Source organism: Propithecus coquereli, unplaced genomic scaffold, assembly GCF_000956105.1.
Source record: "Propithecus coquereli isolate 6110/MARCELLA unplaced genomic scaffold, Pcoq_1.0 Scaffold52, whole genome shotgun sequence".
Classification (NCBI taxonomy): domain Eukaryota; kingdom Metazoa; phylum Chordata; class Mammalia; order Primates; family Indriidae; genus Propithecus; species Propithecus coquereli.
In genome coordinates this window covers 6,326,231-6,332,960 of record NW_012151063.1, presented here as the reverse complement: position 1 = coordinate 6,332,960, position 6,730 = coordinate 6,326,231, and positions in this window count along the sequence as shown.

Here is a 6,730-nt window from a genome sequence, read left to right as displayed (position 1 = left end):
GAACGGCTTATAAACAGAAATTTATTTCTGTTTCTTGGGCTGAAAGTCCAAGATCAAGGCATGGCAGATTTGGTGTCTGGTGAAGACCTGCTTTCTGGCTCATAGATGGCACCTTCTCATTGTGTCCTCACAGAGTGGAAGGGGTGAGGAAGCTCTCTGGGGTCTCTTTTATAGGGACACTAATCCCATCCAGGAGGCTCCACCGTCATGCCCTCTTAACGTCCCAAAGGCCCCACCTCCTAACACCATCCCACTGGGCGTTAGGTTTCAACATAGGTATTTGGAGGAGTGGAGGCACCGACATTCAGTCTACAGCAGCCAATCATGGCGTCTGGATATTTACATGACATTGGCCATGGATATCCTTGTAACATGATATCTGTAAAAGCCTGTCCCAGTCACGTTTTAATGAGAAAACCTAGCCTGGGTCAGCAAGTGTAGTGGAGGCTCTTCAGATCGCCGTGGTGATCACTGCTTTTGGTGCTCACACCCTTGCAGAATCCTCTCCCTAAGGGTGTGAGCGGAACCTGTGACTGTGTTTAGCCAACAGAATAGGGAAAGGGTGGTGGGTCGCATCCATGATTGCATTACACAGCGCTCTGAACTCCCTCTTGGGAGAAGAGTCTCTCTCCTTTGCTGGCTTTGGTGAGGTGCGTGGCCCTGTTGGGGGGCTCCCATGGCAAGGAATTAAGGGCAGTCCATAGAAGTTGAGGAGGGTTTCTGGCCAAGAGCCAGTGAGAAAAGCAAGCCCATAGCACTGTAACCACAAGGAACTGGATTCGGCCAACAACCATGTGATCTTGGAAGCAGATCCTCTCCCCTTCGAAACTCAGATGAAACCCTAGCTCTGGCTAACTCTTTGATTGCAGCCTCGTGAAAACCCTGCAAAGAAGATCCAGTTGACCTGTGCCCAGATTCCTTCCCTGAAGAAATTGGGAGTTAATGACGGTGTGCTGTTTTAAGCTGCTAAGTTTGTGGTCATGTTGTTATGCGGCAATAGCAAGCTAACACAGCAAGTGAATTAGTTATGGGGATTGTTCAAACGGAATCCTTTACAGCAGGTGAAGATGTTTTGGAGACAATATTTGGGTAATTGAATCTAAACTACTATACTTTTGGGTGATGCTTAACACTGGGAGTTTTACATGAAACTCCCACTGCAGAAATCTTCATTAGCAATCCACAGCGTCACAGGTCTTGAAAGAGTCTCCCAGAGTTGATCCGTCTTATCTGTAGATTTGAGGCAGGTTAATATCTAAACCATTACTCCTTATCTCTCCTTTCCGGGCTTGTCAGTGATGTCTGACAATGAGTTTCAATCCTTGCAAGGCTGGAGAGTGGGATTAATAGAGGCAATTAGAAGAGGTTAAGAGGGAAGGTGAGTTAATCTGGTTAAGACTGAAGACTAAACATGAAGCCAGAAAATCACTCAAGTTCCCTTCCCATCTTCTGTCCTTTGCTCTCCTCTCTCTTCCTCTCACTTGACAAATACTTCCTGGGGTCCCTCACAAGGTGACAGGCATGAGGCACTAAATTAGAACAGGACCTATGTCTTATACATCTTATTTAATAAATGATACACGGGTCTTGTTTATCGACCTATGTTTTGAAAGACCTCACTTTCAAGTCAGGGATGGGAACAGACACATAATCAAATGATTGTCACAATCAGATATATGCTGATAAAATCATGGGCAAAGTACTAGAGGCAGCCAGAATTAGGCTAAATGTGCCTCCTTGGTTTTCTTTCTTTTATACCAAGACTTATGGGGAAGATGGTAGAGAGAAAATACCCACAAATACTTCTGTTAAGAAACTTTAATGCATAGTATTGAATTGCGTCTCCCCAAAAGCAATGTCCAAGACTTAACCTCCAGTACCTGTGACCTTATTTAGAAACAGGGTCTTTGTAGATGCGACCTTAATAAGATGAAGTCACTGGGGTAGGCCCTAATTTAGCGACTGGTATATTTATTTGATGAGGGAAATTCAGACACAGAGACACAAAGACAGAATGCTGTGGAACAGCGAAGGTAGAGTTTGGAGTGAAGTAGCTTCACATCAAGGAACGCCAAACTTCCAGAGCTGGAAAAGGCAAGGAAGGATTCTTCCCTGGAGCCTTCGGATGGAATGTGGTCTCACCAACACCTTAATTTTGGAGTTCCAGCTTCGAGAACTGTGAGACAATGCATTTCTGTTGTGTTAGGCCACATCATTTGTGGTCTTTTGTTACGGTAGCTCTGGGAAACTCATCTACGTGGTGAAATCGCATTGACTTGGTGCGGGGTGAGGGAGGAATCAAGGACATCAGCTATGAATAAGCAAAGAACTTGGAAGCCACAGAGTGCAGTTGTTTGCCCTTTTTTCATTCCAAGGCAATAGAAATTCCGGAGTCTGCGGGGACATCGCTGTGTTCCGCTGGCAGCGCTGGGGAAGCGCTGGCTGCCTTCCGTGGGACCCAGGTGGCAGCAAATCTTCATGCAGCCTCTCGGGGCAGCTTGATCACTGTGTAAACCAAGGACAGCGCCGCTTCTCAGAGAGGCACGGGCTCGGTATATGCCATCAGCAAACCCAACACACGCCCCAAAACAAAATGAAGCTCTTCCTGTATTCTTTACATCTTTGTTATTCTGGAAAGATTGCTTTATTCCATGACAATGAACACTTAGTTCTCAGGCACTAGCTTGACTCTGCGACTGTCAGTGCTCTGGAGCGCTTGTGCCATGGCCGTCCTCTTGAGAACACCAGCAGCTCTTTGCACGGCGAGTGGAGACTCCACTGCACAGCTCCCCACACCAGAAACCCGGCGTACTCACGTCTTCCTCATTACTCACTCACAGTCCTTCTTTAACAATCTCTGACCTTCTGAGTGTTTCTCAAGTACACTAGCCTCTTTCATCGCCAGTCTGATCTCTCTAAGGCGAGATGCAATCATTTTCCACCGGGGCTCCGGGCAAAAGCATGAAAGCATTCCGCATATCAGCTGGAAGGATCAGTTCAAAATGTGGGTGGGTCATGTTCTACTGCCACGTCCCCACTCTGTCCTTAATATGCTTACCGTTGGCCTCTGTTGCCCTTGGGTTAGGGACCAGATGCCCACATTAACGCTTAAGCTCAGCTGTGGGCACCTCTCCTGCCTGGCCTCACATCACCCTTCCTTCCCTTTCCATGGGATGTATCCCTCATGTAACATATATTCGCTACTGTCCTGAGAGCCTCTGCTCCCCTTCTTGAGATATCACCCCAAATGTCACTTCTTCCTGCATGGCACCAGATCCCTTGATCATATGTTCCCAGAGTGCTGTGGAATTTTCTGGAGCATAACTCGTAAATGATTCTTTATTTTTGAAGTTCCTTAACTTGTCTGTCATCCGCATGGGATGTCAGCTCCAGGAGGGCAGGATCCATGTATTTTTCTGCTCACTCTTGTATCTCCAACGTCAAGAGCAGTTTTTGTCGGATAAATAAGTGAACAAATGCAATAAAAGAAATGCATTTTGAATAAAAATTGAGTTGTCAATTCATGAACTTGTTTACTTTCTAGCAGGATGGGATTCTTAATTCTTTTGTCCTGTATTTAGGTTCTTTTCTTTCCCCCAGTGAGCCTTAGGACAAAATGATCTTTCCTCCTTTCTCTAGAGGTAGAATGAAATTAAGCAATAAACAATGCATCCTAAAATCTGAATCTTCAGGGTACAAGAAAAGAAATTCTACTTGAAAATTCACACTATAGTAAAACTCATCAATATTCATGGCAGGAGAATGTCAAATAGGAAAAGCTTGAATTAACTTCAGATAAATATCAAAAGTGTGAAATTCATTAAAATAACTTAAAATCATGAAAACCTATACCATTATGTGATCATGACTCCCAGTTGCATGGAATATTTTGTCAATAAAAGCAAGACTGATCATAATTATCTCTCCTGTTTTGTCATGCAATTTCATTGTCTGTAATGATTCAATTTACTGATCATCATTAATATTTATTGAACTTTTAGAATGCTTAAAGCTGTGTATTTGCTTAGGTGATAATAAACTACTGCACGTGTAAATTTAATAGAATGAGATCATGTGGAGTGCCACAGCTGAGCAGAATAGTGCTGGGAGGAGTCCGCTAGAGTGATGTGTAGGGCTGTGCTGTGCAATATGGTAGCTATTTACATTTAAATATAATCTGATTAAAATTAAATTAAATGAAAAATTCACGACTTGAGCTGCACCAGCCACAGTTTAAGTCCTCAATAGCCACACGTGTCTAGTGGCCACCATAACTGGACAGTGCACATAGAGAATTTTCCACTATCACAGAAAGTTATATTAGACAATGCTTATCTAAGAGGTTTTGTGAGCTGTATCCTCAATACAATCGACAGGACGTCTCATTGTTTATTTAAAAAAAAAAAGTTAAACTGTATTAGCTGGTTGGTAGGCAGAGAAGTCACAGATTCCCAGGGATCTTTCCTATGTTAACGTTTAGTTAGAGCCTCCTTACTAAGAGGGTGACGTTGAGGTAGAGTAAAGATCTGATGGGCATTTGTAGAGAAGGTTCCAGCTCCAGTGAAGATGAGTAGTGTAATCTCCCAGGTAGACCTTTCTGGCTTCACACCCCCACTGAAGACTGTGATGAAAACCCCTTCCCCAGAAGAATATACTTCCCCTGCCCTGCCCAGCACCTTCAAGGCGATGAGTTCATGAACTCCTGAACTATGTCTCTTAACCTACATGCTAAGAGTTCTGCCAATTCTCAAATTCTATTAAATAAAAATAGTTTTGACCACACAAACTCCATTCTAAATTCTAAAAGAATTCAGGACAAATCAATTACCAGTCTATCGTTACATGGGACAAAATCTGGACATGTGTATAACCAATGCACAAATGCCTTGAAACTATTGGCTTCTCCTAGGAACGTTAAACCAAAGATGGCGTGGACAGTATTGTGTTCTGGGAAACTTATTTTCATGGATAGCTTCATGGTAAGCTTCAAGTTAAATGATAAATTCCTGGGAAATGGAATATACATGAAATAATATCCACGTTTGTACCGGTATTTTCCTGTGCTGTAGCCATTAACTATAATACCTGTTTAGGATTATCCTAATGGCTGATTTCATATTCAACTTCAAATGCTTTATCTCTTTCTATCCACATTCTCACCATGGTATTATGTTGGATACTGACTTCTTTTCCTTTCATTGAAACAATTCTCTGATTTCCTATCTGACTTAGATTTAAGCCCCAAAAATGTAAAAAATCCAAATCAGGTACTAAGAAAATTCATAAATAAAAAATGTCTTAATATTGTTATGGGCATTTATGACACATCCAAATCATATCATCAGAAATCATAATAACACCATTATGCTCTGTAATTACGTGCTTCAGTGGCAACTTATCATGTGTTTACTATAATTATACCATTTGACTAATTACAGCAATCATGCCACTTAGTGGCTGAATTCTTAGCTCTGAATTCCATTGATTGGATGGACTTTCTCCATAATTCTGTAACATTTTGTGCCTTGAATTTGGTGAATATAGAATTCGAATTTTGTGTTGCTAGATTTTTGGTTTTTTTAATTGCCAATGACGATTTTAAGGTTTGGGGATACATACGTTGCTCACAATTTTTATTTATCGAAAGATCCAAAGGAGGGCAAATTGTTCTTTTCCCATGCCAGACCAGGACCCTAAAGTCATGTGCACCATTACACCACCTCCTTGTCCTCAGACCAGAGACTCATGTCTGTGTCATTCTCAGCAGCCATATGGTTGGACTGAACTGACGGACTGCTTAACTAAATTGAGAAGTTATAGTTTGGTGACTTAGTAAAAACGGTCAATAAATTTTTTTCTCATTCCATTGATTACTTGTTAAATTAAATGGATGAGTTAAATTCTTTTTAGCATTGTACAGCTAAGAGTTTAAAGGAGGAGGACACTTAACAGTTGTTAACACGTCCTGCAAATAGAGGTTCAGCTACAGAATCAGTCCACAGATTCCGTATTGTCAAATGCCTGTTTCAAACGAGGCCCTGCGCTAGCTTCTGAGAAAGGAACAAAACCACTTCAGGAACAGCTCCCATATTCACCTTGTATAACCCATAAAATAGTCTTCTCATGTCGGCTAGGCTGGGGAAAGTTAGACTTCCAAATGAAAATCCCATAAAACATATCTTAAATCTCATAATCATCTCCAGTGTTATTCTCCATGTTTACCTTTGAGAAGAAAGATAAGAAATCGTCTGGGCGGAGTCAGGTCTTCAACTCCTTTTCTTGAGTAACACCTTCAGCAGGGTGGAGTGGAGTGAATCCTGCCAGTATTTTCAAGTCTGGACCTGAAATTTGAAAGCTGTTAGACTTTAAAAATACACCAGATGTTCAAGTCCCAATTTCGCTATCTCTAATAACGGATTTAAACAGAGCTACTTTGTAGGATTTTTGTGAGGTTTAAGGGAGGATACCAAAGCTTTTTGTAAACTGTGTATCCAAATACGTAAAACTTTTAACCTCTATGTTTCAAGAGAAAACACTTACTTTATGAAGGAATTCACATCTCCTAAGAGTCAATGACCTTACATGTAATGCAATTGTTTGCAGGGACATGAATATCTGCAATTCTCCAAAGCATTTCCCATCAGATTCATATACTGAAATAAGCAAAAGCTTTGAAATTAAAGGCACCGCTGAGTTTGTCTCTCTTTTTCAAAATCAGAATAACCAGATT